This window comes from Pristiophorus japonicus, chromosome 19, assembly GCF_044704955.1.
Source record: "Pristiophorus japonicus isolate sPriJap1 chromosome 19, sPriJap1.hap1, whole genome shotgun sequence".
Classification (NCBI taxonomy): domain Eukaryota; kingdom Metazoa; phylum Chordata; class Chondrichthyes; family Pristiophoridae; genus Pristiophorus; species Pristiophorus japonicus.
In genome coordinates, this window is record NC_091995.1 from 47,421,218 (window position 1) to 47,435,733 (window position 14,516).

General features: G+C 50.4%; 1 pseudogene; it reads left to right on the forward strand.

The window, feature by feature from the left end:
• The first annotated feature begins 12,779 nt into the window (after window positions 1–12,779).
• LOC139230208 (class I histocompatibility antigen, F10 alpha chain-like) overlaps window positions 12,780–14,516 on the forward strand; it is a 33,335-nt pseudogene continuing 31,598 nt past the window's right edge.

Here is a 14,516-nt window from a genome sequence, read left to right on the forward strand (position 1 = left end):
CAGAGTGAGGGAAGTGGAGTGAGCTCCTCACTATCCCTTGACCAGATAGTAGCTGCAGTGAGGACAGCGCTAGAGGGGACTGGGAAGGTAGCCACGGCAACAGGCAGGGAAGCACCAGCAACCCTGCCAGTACAGAGACCGTGACTAGCCCAGACCCAGCCTGCATACCTGTGCCCACTAGAATATGACCCCTGGGGACGACCCTGGGTCAAGATGGAGGTTGAGGGTGTATTGGGTGCCTACCTTTTGGACACTGGTGCTTCCAGCACGATAGTCCATTCGGAGGACCCCGCAACCTCACCTCTATCAAACGGGGTGCCGTATCAACTAGTTGGGTTCACAGGTAATGAGAAGGCTGGGTTTTTCTCAGTCCCGCGCGCAGTTCGTTTAGGAGCACTCCAAACACAATGGAAGTGCGTCCTGATGAACTGGGAGCAGGTGGGAAAAGGGATCTTGGGGGCTGATTTTATCATCGCTCGCCAGATCCTAGTAGACTTGAGGAATCACTGTCTATGGGGCACAGTGGGCACGGGAGCAGAGGGAGAAGTCATGGTTATTGATAAGAAACAGGGAAAAGGGACTCTGTGTACAATGAAGCCAAAAGGGGGTTACGACCTGGAGGTTCTGGTCAGTAACACCCCGGCCGAGTACCGGGACTATGTGCAAGCAAATCTTGCAGCATTTGCCACCCATAAACACGACTGTGGGAGAGTCACAGGAGTGGAGGTTCGAATAGATGGGGATCCCATGTCGCGCCCGCAAAAGCAGTATGGCTTTCCCCGAGAGGCAGAAGCAGACTTGGAGACAGCTTTAAGCTCGCTTGTCGAGCAGGGTGTTTTGAGACCCATAGCCACCCATGTCAACTCCCCGCTTTGGCCGGTTAGGAAACCGGATAATTCTTGGAGGGCTATGGTGGATTATAGGGTGCTCAATAAAAACATCCCAGCGTGTGCCCCCACAGTAGCGGCGGTTGCGGATCTGATCGGGGAAATCCCTGCATCCGCAACCACGTTCACAGTGTTGGACATATCCAACGGGTTCTGGTCTATCCCTGTACGGAGGGAAGACCAGTACAAGTTTGCCTTCACCTTCCGGGAACAGCAGTATACATGGAGTTGCCTCCCACAGGGCTTTCATAATAGTCCCAGCATCTTTCACCAATGCATGGCGAACTGCTTAAAAGGCTTCAGCCAATCACACCAGCTGGTCCAGTATGTGGACGACCTATTGTTGTTCACGGACAGCAGTGAGGAACACGGTCCACTGCTGGCCGAACTGCTGGTCTTACTGAAGGAAGGGGGTTTTAAAGTTAACCCCAAGAAAGCCCAGATAGGTCTAGGAGAGGTAAAATTCCTGGGCCTGACGATAAGGGCAGGAGAAAGGGCCATTGATGAGGCTAGAAGAAAGGCAGTGCAGGAACTCCCTGTCCCTAGGGATGTGTCGGGGGTAAGGTCTTTCCTGGGAATCACTGGCTACTGTAGGGACTTCATCGAGGACTATGCAGCCACTGCCGCCCCTCTGCTCAGACTCCTACATAAGGGGGTCGAGTGGGAATGGGACGAGGGCTGTGAGGCAGCATTTGTCCGTCTTAAGAGAGACCTGCAGGTAGCACCAGCCCTAGGGGCAATTGATGGGGGGGAGGAATTCTTCCTGGAGGTGGCAGCCAGTGGCGACAGCTTAAGTGCAGTGTTGCTCCAGGAGCGAAACGGTCAGCTGAGACCAGTGGTGTACTCCTCCAGGGTCCTCACGGAGGTAGAAAAGGGATACTCCAATTGTGAGAGGCACTTGCTTGCCACCCACTGGGCAGTAAAGAGAGCTCAGATCTTTACCGGAATATCCCCCATTACACTCCTCACCCATCATACCCCGACGCAGATGCTGTTGGACGGGAGGATTAAGGACGGGACAGTGAGCAGTGCTAGAATCACTCGCTGGACCCTCCTCCTCTCCCAAATGACTTTAAAGGTCAAGGGCCTCTGCGAGCCCAGGCTCGCAGCAAATTTAATCTATCCAGGGCAGCCGCATCGATGCTCTGTGGAGGGAGTATGGGACATTAACTTTGGATTTCGGGCAGGGATACACCCCACAGGCCGCGAGATCTATGTTGATGGCTCCAGTTCAGTGTCCGCGGGTACAAGACTCACGGGCTGCGGAGTTTGGGATCCCAAGGCAGGAATTGCCTTGGCTCTTAAACTCCCATGCACCCTGAGCGCCCAGCAGGCGGAACTCTCGGCGGTGATGTATGTGGTCACACACCCCGAGGAATTCCATACCCCATACACGATTTGCTCGGACAGCATGTTCACTTGCAATCCATGTACAGAGTATCTGGCGATTTGGTCACGCCGGGGGTACACCTCTGCGGATGGGAAGCCCCTTGTGACCAAACCCCTGCTAGAAAAGATCGTGGCTGCAGTGGGAGAAACCGGGGATGTATATATCCATAAGGTAAAGGCCCACTCCAAAACTGAGCCACGGGGGGAAGGTAACCAGCAGGCAGACCTGCTGGCAAGGGAAGGTGCTCGCACAGGTCGCCCATGGGACCCATACGAGGCAGGCAGGATAGCAGCAGCAAGAAGCAAGCCAGGGACACAAGGGAGCGTAGGGGCGGCTGTGGCCCTGGACCTTAAAGTAGTCCAGATGCAGGATCCGATCCTGAAGGCTGCCTTGGCTGCTATCAAAAGGGGGGAAAAGGCAGAGGGCCCATACAGTGCTGTAGATATTGCTGTGCGGGAAGGCATGTTGTTTAAAGGGGACAAATGGGTAGTGCCGCCACAACACCGGAAGGAATTCCTTCAGCTGGCCCATGAGGGTCCAGGTGCGGGACACCCTGGGCCAGAATCTACCTGGCAACAGGTAGAAAAGGCAGGGTGGTGGCCAGGCCTCCGGGAAGACGTTCGCAACTTCTGTGCGGGCTGTCTGGTTTGCGCTGCAAACAATCCAGACCCTCAGAAAAGGAAGGCGTCTATAGGACACGTCAGGCGGGTAGAGGGACCATGGCAGTCGATCCAGATCGACTACATCGGACCCCTACCGGCCGCCCAGGGAGGTTATAAATACTGCCTTGTCCTGGTGGATGTGTTTTCCAAGTGGGTGGAAGCCTTCCCTTGCCGAACAGCTACCGCGGTGGGGACTGCAAAAATCCTGGTGAGGGAGGTGTTCTCTCGGTGGGGTCTACCTCAAATCGTGGAGGCCGACCGGGGAAGCCACTTCACCGGCCAGGTGATGCAGGCCACCCTAAAGGTGCTGGGGATAAGAGCCAAATGGCATGTGGCCTACAACCCTCAGTCCTCAGGCCCCGTAGAACGCCTGAACCGGACCCTAAAGGAAAGGATGTGCAAGGAGACGGGAGACTCACCGAACAAGTGGGTGGAGGTCTTACCGTTGGTCCTCATGGGAATCCGGGCCAGTCAGTCAAAGAGCACAGGGTACTCACCCCATGAGCTGATGACGGGCCGGATCATGAGAACCCCAGTGCATGTGTTGGCGCCGGTTCTCACCGAAGGGCAGCTCCGAGAGGTGAACCGGGACCGGTTTGTCAGGAACCTGTTTGAACACCTGAAACAGATTCACTGGCAGGCTGCTAGTAACATGGGCAGACAGCATCAGAGTAACCGATTGCTGCTAGAACCCAGCAAACACCACGAATGGGAGATAGGGGACCAGGTTATGGTGAGGAACTATGCTCGGGTCGGGGTTTTTGAAGCATTATATATGGGACCATATAGCATAGTCGACAAGGCTAGCCCTATGGTCTATGCGGTTCGACTGCCTCGCCGGGTGAAGTGGTATCACATTAATCAGTGTAAATTGTTTGACCCCAAAAGAGGTAAAAAACAGATGGGACGAGCAAGGGAAGGGAATCAGACACTGGGGGAAGAACAGGCCCCGGTGGATTTGGAGGCTCCGGAGGAGGCAGCGGGCCCCGAAGCTCTACAGCCGGGGCTGGTTCACTGCTCCTGTAAGGCTATCCCACCACTGGGTAGAGGTTCCCAGCCCACTAACAGAAGTAGGGAGAAAGGCTCTACCATTAGCAAGGTTCAAGGGGAAGCTGAACCTCCCATGGTGGATCAGCTGGGGCTAGCCCAAGAGGTGGAGGAGATGGCACTGCAGCCCATAACGTGGGACTCTGCACCGACAGTAAGGAGGAGTAACAGAGTGCCACAGCCCAGGGCGCCGTGGTCCCCTGTTTACTTAGCCTCCCGCCCCAGACTGATACGGCGAAAGACAACAGGGAGGGTGCTCTGTTGCGCTAGCAAGGGTCTCCCACCGATCATCCGGGGCTCGGGACGGCCTTGGAGGGCAGCACAAGACTCATTTAGGGGGACCATACGAGCCCCTCAGCGGAGGACATCCTGGTCCCCAGGGTACGGTCAGCCAAGTGGTCGACGACGCCTGTACAGTGACAGGATATAGCCTGGCCACCCGGGGACGGGTGGCGGTGTATATATTTCCCTTCCTGTTTTGTTACTTTGTGTTGTGTGTATATGTGTTTAGGTAAGTCAGTGACGGTTGGGTACAGCATTTTTGTGTTTGGAACATGTTAAGTGGGCCGAGCCTGGAGAGGTCTCTCAAGGCAAGCCCATGTTCTTCTTGCCTTTCAGATGTCAACACCTCCCTACTGGACATTAGTGATGCTGGTATCGCTAAGGATCTGCACCGGGCACCGAGGGGACACCGAGGACTCCCTGGTTTTCGGATGCTCCGGGGGCAGAGTGCCGACAGTGACCACAGGAGAAGGGACTCCGGTGGCGGATGGCCGGGTCACCTACTCCCATGAGGGGAAATGGCCTGGGTGGTTGGGATCGAACTCCACCAAGTACTCCAACCATAAGGACTTTACCTACGGAGAGGCCTCCATCCCCTGCCCGGAGATCACTGTAGCCACTTCCAGAGTGAGAGTGACAGAAGGCAGGAAGGTATGCCTAACTTGCCGAGGGGACATACCTCTGGGACGGTGGTGGTGGCTCAGAAAGCTCAAGAGGGAAATGAGAGACCGACACTCGGACTGGGAACGTCTGGATAATGATACCTACCGAACCATCATGGGGTCATCCGGCGGGGTAACGGTGTGCTGGGAGAAATGGTGGGCGTACGACCAAGGAATTAATTTGTGTATGTGGGGATCCACTCGCGTGTGTTCAGAGGGGGTCTCCATTGCTTTTTATAGGTGGTGGCAGGATGTCAGGGATGGGGTGGTATGGGATCGCAGCGGGGAGGCGTGTGTGACCCCCAATCCCCGGGTACCAGTAAATGCCACCGAACTTGTAGTTCGGGAAAGGAAGCCCCCACCCACGGCCAAGCCCACCATCCCACACGAGTGCCCGACAACAACCAGGGGGCCGGGGAATGGTTTAGTGTTGGTCCCTACCGATAAACTATTTTATCAGGGGGTACACTGCACGGTGACATCAGTGGTGCTAAATCTGACAGAAGTCCACCTACCTCCGTGGTGTCCCCGGGAAACCGAGCTGTTATACCAGGCTCTGCTGTGGGAGATGTTCCGGAAGTTCTACGAACTGGCCTTCGGAGATGTCAAAGTGACAGACTTGTATAAACAGTGGGATAGGGCCGAACCGGGCAGGCAGAAGCGTGGCACTTTAAATGACATTCTTACGGGGTTTAACACCGGGGCGTCTGCCATAAACAGTTTGGATAACATGCAGCTGGCCCTCCAGATAAATGGGTTAAAGAATCAGCTGCGCAAAGTCCTGGGGGATGAGAATACCGTAGTGGGATCCGCGCTCCACGAAGAGGTGGCAATGACAGTTCACTTAAAGGAGATTATCTCTCAATTGGAGGCGCAGTCCAGGGCTGTAAACGCCTTGATTCGGGAGGATAGAAACGCCTCCGATCAAGCCGCCCAAAATGAGGTGTGCGTGCTCTATGGGGCCTGGTTGCTGGGAGAGGGACGGAGTAACCTCGAGGATCTGAGACAGGGACAGGTCCCCTCCTGGATCAGCAACCAGCACTTAGCAGCACTGCACCCTTACGATAATGTTTTGAGTCCTTGCCAACTTCGTGTAGCATTGGAAGCCTACCCGGTACCAGTGGACTGTGGAAAGTCAAATCATACCATCATGGGTGTGGTGGTCAGGATGCCCGTGATGGGGGTGTCCCCACGACCAGCACCCCTGTACCGAGTGGAGAATGTGGGAGTCATTCGTGGAGGGGTGCATGTTCGATTCCAAGAGGTCCCACCTTATGTCACAATGTGGGAGCACACTGTGACAGGTACAGACCTCTCGGGTTGTCGGAGCAGGGGAGCACAGGTAATCCTGTGCCCCCAGCACTTGAACGCTTTTGCAAGGCCACAATGCGGGTTCAGCACTGCTGGGGCAGAGCCTATCAATTGCACAATGGAGGTAATGGCCCCTAACCACATGCCTCCACAGGTAGCATATGTAGGCGGTGGGACATATTGTGTCACCACATGTGCCCAACGGTATGAACACGGACCGGGAAGGTGGTGTCCAATTCCGTACAGCAGCTTTTGCTTTAAACCCAGGGCAGAGGTTCAAGTGGCACACACCAGAATCATACCCATCCCTGAACCTTCCACAATTCACCTCACGGTACAAAACAACCTCAGCCATCTACAACAATATGTCGCCCAGTTTGGCTATCCCATTGCCCCACTAGCTGAGAAACTTACAGTCCTCCTCCAGGCAGTGGATTTGTCTCAAAAACATTTTTACACCATGGAGCAGAAAACTGAAATTCTAGCAGGGGAGATTGCCCAGATTAAACCCCCAGCATGGTGGGATTTGGGAATACGGGCAGACATACCTGCATGGATCCGGGTGGGATCGCATGCCTTAGTAATCGGCCAACTCCTGATTGTAGCTTATCTGCTAGTTACAAGCTGTAAGCTCAGGAGAAAAAGAAAAAAACGCAGTTCCTCAGGCTACTACACAGCCAGGAGAGCAGTTGCTAAACACTCAAGGCGTGTAAACAAAGCTTGACCGTGACACTTAGGCGGTTTTGTTATTTCCAGGGATGACTGCGTTTTCATACATGGCTCCTGGGGAGTTTGCAGGGCAGGTTTCTTTGTTTTACGTTTGAGACCGAAATGAGACTCAATGTACAATTACTGCTGTAACCTTAAGTACATATATGTATGTTGCTGTCGTGTATTGTAACCTGTTGGATTTCTGTGTTTAGTACCGCGTTAAAAGGAATTACGATATATATCGAAGGGATCAGTTTAGAGTTAAACTGGGGAAAGTTGGGCAATTTGGGAGACCTAGGGTTTTCTCACCACCCTGAACTTTGACACACTCGAGTGATGTCTGACTGTGTCAGATGGGGGATTATGTAGGGGAGGACGAAAACCCCCTCATTTTACCCAGAAGGAAAAGGGCTGTGGGATCAGTCTGTGCTGTGAATTGAAACTGATGGAAGGAAAACTTTGGGACACAAATGGAGACCCCCCCCCCAGTGTTTGGACTCATAGGAAAGGGAATTTAATTTGGAACTATCTACCAGAAAGTTTGAAATCCTAAAGTGCACATGGAAGAAACTATGAACTTTAATCGAATTTGGGATTTTTTTTAAAGGTCTGCAAGAAAAGGGGTGGAGTCAATATCAAAAGGGCCAGTTTGGACATTGGAACTAATCAAATTGTCTGGGAACTGTATACCCTCGAAACTTGCCCCTTGAAAACATTAGCATTTAAACAATGCCACATACATATTCCAACACCTTTTTCATCAGGCATAGAAATATCTGGCTCAGGCCAGACTAGCACAATGGCTACAGGAGGCCAATGCAATCAACACCCACTCAAACCTTGAGTAGGTTAAGATCAGTGGGGAAAAAAACCTAAAAACCTCAAACTGTTGCATTTTTCAAAATCAAAAGTCCACCAATGAGAAGAATCGACTTCAGCAGGAGAGGCGGACTGGATAATCTGGCTATAAAAAAAGGGGTTTCTGACGTAGTGAAATAGAGGAGTGATGATTTTCCCTGCCCTGGTGATTCAACAACCACAACCACAGGCCTCTCGACACGGAAGGAAAACCAGTGTCCGAAGACACTGAAGATAGAAGAAACAAACCACCAGACTGCAGAAGGCACAGTAGTGAGTATAACCTCTGGTCCCCAGAACTCCCAACTCAGTTAGGCCAGGAAAGGTGGGAGGTTGGGCATTGTACTGCTAAACTGGTGTAAAGATTTTCGTTGTGTCCGTTTAGTGGGATTTAGGGGGATTGTTTTGTTGGTGTATTGCTGTTTTGTTGAGTTACACCTTGCCAAATAAATTGGAAGCCTAAAGTTCCTCTTGGAATCACCTTGTCTCAGTTCTATTGTATTACATCTCCTGATCGTGAGTCTTATGTCAGAACCGTGTAAGGGAAGCTAGGAGCGCCTCGAAAACGCTCAACTGTGTGTCACAGGCTAGGGAAGAAGGGGTTAGGAGTGTTTGACACTCACAGGTGCCTCACAGGCTAGGCATAAGCTGTGGGGACGCACGAGTCTCAAAACCCCCTTCATAAGCTGTGGACACAGTCTCTCCAGGGGTGCTCTTGCAGCACTCAGGGTACCTCACAGGCCAGGCATAAGCTGTGAGGGCAGAAGCCCAGAGAGAGACACGCAAGGCACAACAACCCTGTGAAAACCCCTTACAACCCCGTTCCTGCTTTCTCTCCATACCCCTTGATCCCTTTAGCCGCAAGGGCCGTATCTAACTCCCTCATGAATATATCCAATGAACTGGCATCAACAACTCACTGCGGTAGGGAATTCCACAGGTTAACAACTCTCTGAGTGAAGAAGTTTCTTCTCATCTCAGTCCTAAATGGCTTAGCCCTTATCCTTAGACTATGTCCCCTAGCTCTAGACTTCCCCAACATCGGGAACATTTTCCTGCATCTATCCTGTCCAGTCCCGTCAGAATCTTACAAGTTTCTATGAGATCCCCTCTCATCCTTCTAAACTCCAGTGTATAAAGGCCCAGTTGATCCAGTCTCTCCTCATATGTCAGTCCCGCCATCCCGGGAAGCAGTCTGGTGAACCTTCGCTGCACTCCCTCAATAGCAAGAACGTCCTTCCTCAGATTAGGAGACCAAAACTGAACACAATATTACAGGTGAGGCCTCACCAAGGCTCTGTACAATTGCAGTAAGACCTCCCTGCTCCTATACTCACATCCCCTAGCTATGAAGGCCAACATATCATTTGCCTTCTTCACCGCCTGCTGTACCTGCATGCAAACTTTCAATGACTGATGAACCATGACACCCAGATCTCGTTGCACCTCCCCCTTTCCTAATCTGCCGCTATTGAGATAATATTCTGCCTTCGTGTTTTTGCCCCCAAAGTTGATAACCTCACATTTATCCACATTATACTGCATCTGCCATGCATTTGCCTAATCACCTAACCTGTCCAAATCACCCTGCAGGCTTTTAGCATTCTCCTCACAGCTCACACCGCCACCCAGTTTAGTTTAGATCGGTGTGAATGGCAGGACAATTATCAGCTGCCATGGGAAAGAGACAGGGCAGGTGTTAAAAAAGCATGAAAAAGAGCTAATTATGGGCAGAGGTTATGGTTTGAAATTGTTGAACTCGATGTTGAGTTCAGAAGGTAGTAAAGTGCCTAAACGAAGGAAGAGATGCTGTTCCTAGAGCATGCATTGAGCTTCATTGGAAAAGCATAGGAAGCCGAAGTACAGAGATGTCGGAGCGGGAGTAGAGCGAGAATTAAAGTGATAGACAACCAGAAGCTCGGGGTCATGCTTACAGTCTAAATGGAGGTGTTCTGCAAAGCGGTCACAATATCTGTGTTTGGTCTCCGCAATGTAGACGAGACCACATCGCGAGGAGCGAATACAGTCTACTAAATTGAAAGAAGTACAAGTAAATCGCTGCTTCACCTGGAAGGAGTATTTGGCGCCGTGGACAGTAGGAATGGAGGAGGTAAAAGGGCAGATGTTGCATCTCCTGCACTTGCATGAGAAGGTGCTGTGGGAAGGTGAGGGGATGTTAGGGGTGACTGTGGATTGGACCAGGGTGTCGCAGAGGGAGCGGTCCCTTCAGCATGCTGAGAGGGGAGGGGAGGGGAATATATTATTGCTGGTGAGATCACGCTGGAGGTGGCAGAAATGGCGAAGGATGATCCGTTGAATGTGGAGGCTGGTAGGGTGAAAGGTGAGGATAAGGGGAACCCTGTCGTGATTCTGAGAGGGAGGGGAAGGGGTGAGCGCAGAAGTGCGAGAAATGGAACAGACACAGTAGAGGGGAATCCTCAGTTGAGGAAAAGGGAAGACATAGCAGAGCAATAATGTGGAAGCTGGCATCTTCACAGTAGATGCGACGGAGATGGAAAAATTGGGAGAATGGTCTGGAGTCCTTACAGGAAGCAGGGTGGGAGGAAGTGTAGTCCAGGTAGCTGTGGGAGACAGTGAGCTTATAATGAATGTTTGTCGATAGCCTATTCCCAGAAATGGAGACAGAGAAGTCAAGGAAGGGAAGGGAAGATTCGAATATTGAGGTCGTTCATTTTAGTAGCAGGAATAAGAAGGTGAATTATTCATTGGAATGTACAAACTAAATGGGGTAGAGGAGCTAAGTGATCTTGAAACACAGATGCACAAATCGTTAAAAGTAGCAACGCAAGCTGATAAGACCATAACAAATGCAAACAAAGTACTCGGTTCATTTCTAGCAGAATAAATAGAACATAAAATAAGGAGGTAATGTTAAATTTGTACAGCGTCTTAGCTAGACCGGACTTGGAGTATTGTGGGCAGTTCTGGCCTCCATGCTACAAAAAGGATATTGAAACACTGGGGAAAGGACAGAAAATATTTGCAAGAATGTTATCAGAATTGGGAGGATGCAAAGATTGGAATGGGCTGGGGCTGCTTTCTTCGACACACAAGAGATTAAACAAAGCATTTTGGAGGCATTACCTTACACGCAGACTGATGAGAATGTGGAACTCACTGGGTGGACAGAAGTAATTAGATTAGGATAACAACCCTATGGAGTATAACCACCAGATAGACCAGTTAGGCGAATGGCTGTTGCTGTATTGAAGATTCTATCTAACATGTAATTTTTTATAAATGGTTCAGACAAGTGGATGCAGAAACTTGGTGGAGCTAACTCAGAGCAGTGGTTATCGGAGGAGTAATAGGATTTACTTTGATATCAAATTTATTTCTGTATGAATGTACAATAACTGAAAAATAAAGAAAAAGTTTACAGTTAAACTGATCATGAAATGATTGTTCTGTCCCAGGAAACTGGTAAGTTCCGTAAAACCTTTCATTGAGGATGTTCTACAAATGGAATACTAATTCTTTCGGAGGAAGTGAAACTACAAGAGGAAGAGCCTCCAGGCGTGCATCAACCTCAGGGCCCACAGTCACATCTGTGTCACAAAACCGAGGGCTCGCATTCGTAAAAATACATTATAAAATGCTGATATCCTGATACAAAGACTAGCACATGGATAAAATGTCATTTTCACCCACAGGACCATGGCAGTCTATGGGAAAGTGGAAACATGGGAAGTTAGAAAAGTTAGTGGTACAATTTAGTTTTAAAAGAGTTATGCATTTGCTGGGAGAAATGTTAACAGGCCTCGTTCAAAAAAGGGTGCAAGGATAAAGCCAGCAACTACAGGCCAGTCAGTTTAACCTCGGTAGTGGAGAAGATTTTAGAAATGATAATCCGAGACAAAATTAACAGTCACTTGGACAAATGTGGAATAATTAACGAAATCCAACACAGATTTGTTAAAGGCAAATAGTGTTTAACTAACCTGATTGAGTTTGTTGATGAGGTAACAGAGATGGTTGATGAGGGCACTGCGGTTGATGTGGTGTACATGGACTTCCAAAAGGCATTTGATGAAATGCCAAGTAACAGAATTGCCAGCAAAGGTGAAGCCCATGGAATAAAAGGGACACTGGCAGCATGGATACAAAATTGGCTAAATGACAGAAGACGGAGAGTAGTGGTGAATGGTTGTTTATTGGATTGGAGGATGGTATAGAGTGATGTTCCCCAGGGGTCGGTACTAGGACCACTGCTTTTTTGATATATATATTAATGACTTAGACTTGGGTGTACATGGCACAATTTCAAAATTTGCAGGTGACGCAAAACTTGTAAATATCGTGAACAGTGAGGAGGATAGTGATAGACTTCAAGAGGACATACACAGTCTGGTGGAATGGCGGACATGGGACAGATGAAATTTAACATAGAAAAGTGTGAAATGGTATGTTTTGGTTGAACGAATGAGGAGAGGATATATAAACTAAATGGTGCGATCCTAAAGGGAGTACATTGATGGAGTGATCAGCGGGTATATGTGCACAAATCGTTGAAGGCGACAGGGCAGGTTGAGAAAGAAGTTAAAAAGCTTACGGGATTATGGGCTTGATAAATGAAGGCATAGAGTACAAAAGTTTTGATAACATTTTATAAAAGACTGGTTCAGATTCAACTGGAGTACTGTGTCCAATTGTGAAGGACGTGAAGGCCTCAGAGAGGGTGGGGAGTGGGACTAGCTGAAGTGCTCTTGCAGAGAGCCGGCACGGGCTCGATGGGCCGAATGGCTTCCGTCTGTTCTGTAACCATTCTATGATTGTATGTTCACGGTTCAGGGACAGTCCTTGACAACCAGTGACGGATCCACATGTTTTACTGCGATTGGACGTGAGCTCCTGCAGCGACCACATATGAGTGAAACTGGGCTCGGGTCCATTCAAACCGCTCAGTCTCGGCCTGTAACTGGGAGAGGCGGCGAGCGGACGGGACGGCATGTTTCTGTCACTTGTACTGAGCTTCCACCACCTGCAAGCGGCCCTGTCTGGTGAGTAGCCGGTTCCCGCTGCACCACTGAATGTCCACAGACTCACCCTCTGATCTTAGACTGAGGCGGGCAGGCCTGTGGGTTACATCAGGTGTTTCACAAAGGGAGACGGGCTAGTGTGTGCGGCAGTGAAGCGATGGAGCCGGATTGCAATCTCCATCCTGTTTCTCAGCCTCGCCTCTCTCTTTGGTTGGATTAGATGGTGTCCATCACTGTCCAGCCGGCCTGACATTGCCGCCCAGTTATTGGGGCAGCTTCTGTGTTGAACCTGGTAAGCCGGAGGGGGAATGACAGTGTGTGCCCGCACAGCGGGCTTGCAGGTCGGGATGTGTCAGTATAACTGCGATCCCAGTCCCGGCCTGACCCCCCGAGTGACCAGGAGCCCAGCGGCGAGACTCCTGCAGGAACGTGGCTCGGTCGCTTCGAGTTCACACTCCAGCCGGCGGGAAGCTGCACTTTAAAAGCTTCATTGTACCACTTGGGAACTTGAATACCTTTTAAAGCTTCCGATCAATGAGACAAATCATTAAATATAGAGGGGGAGGGATTGATTTTAATCGCAGGGGGAACGGGTGCCAGCGACCCGGGAACCTATGTTGCACCTTCCGATTCGCGTCAGGATGAAGCTTTGAGGCGACCCGTACAGGTTCTGGTGAAGTTTGATCTCCCAGAGTTTACCCAGCTGTTTCGGACTGAGCCGCTGCATATTTGCAACATTTGCTGCTTTGATCAGATTTCCACCATGTGCAGTTCCACTCGGGATTGGTGATGCTGTGCGATGGGGTAAAGTGGGCGACAGCGAGTCCCGCCCGTTTCCCATCTTTCTCTCCATTTATGATATAATTGGCATCACTGAGACATGGCTCCAGGGTGACCAAGGCTGGGAACTCAACATCCAGGGGTATTCAACATTCAGGAAGGATAGACAGAAAGCAAAAGGCGGTGGGGTAGCGTTGCTGGTTAAAGAGGAAATTAATGCAATGGTAAGGAAGGACATTAGCTTGGATGATGTGGAATCGGTATGGGTGGAGCTGCGGAATACCAAAGGACTGAAAACTCCAGTGGGAGTTGTGTACAGACCACCAAACAGTAGTAGTGAGGTTCGGGACAGCATCAAACAAGAAATTGGGGATGTGTGCAATAAAGGTACAGCAGTTATCATGGGCGACTTTAATCTACATATTGATTGGGCTAACCAAACTGGTAGCAATACGGTGGAGGAGGATTTCCTGGAGTGTATTAGGGATGGTTTTCTCGACCAATATGTCGAGGAACCAACTAGAGGGCTGGCCATCCTAGACAGGGTGATGTGTTATGAGAAAGGACTAATTAGCAATCTTGTTTTGCGAAGCCCCTTGGGGAAGAGTGACCATAATATGGTAGAATTCTTTATTAAGATGGAGAGTGACACAGTTAATTCAGAGACTAGGTTCCTGAACTTAAGGAAAGGTAACTTCGATGGTGGAGGCGTGAATTGGCTAGTATAGACTCGTGTAAGGGGTTTTCTCAGGGAGTGTTGTTGTGCCTTGGGTGTCTCTCTCTGGGCTTCTGCCCTCACAGCTTATGCCTGGCCTGTGAGGTACCCTGAGTGCTGCAAGAGCACCCCTGGAGAGACTGTGCCCACAGCTTATGAAGGGGGTTTTTAGGCTCGTGCGTCCCCACAGATTATGCCTAGCCTGTGAGGC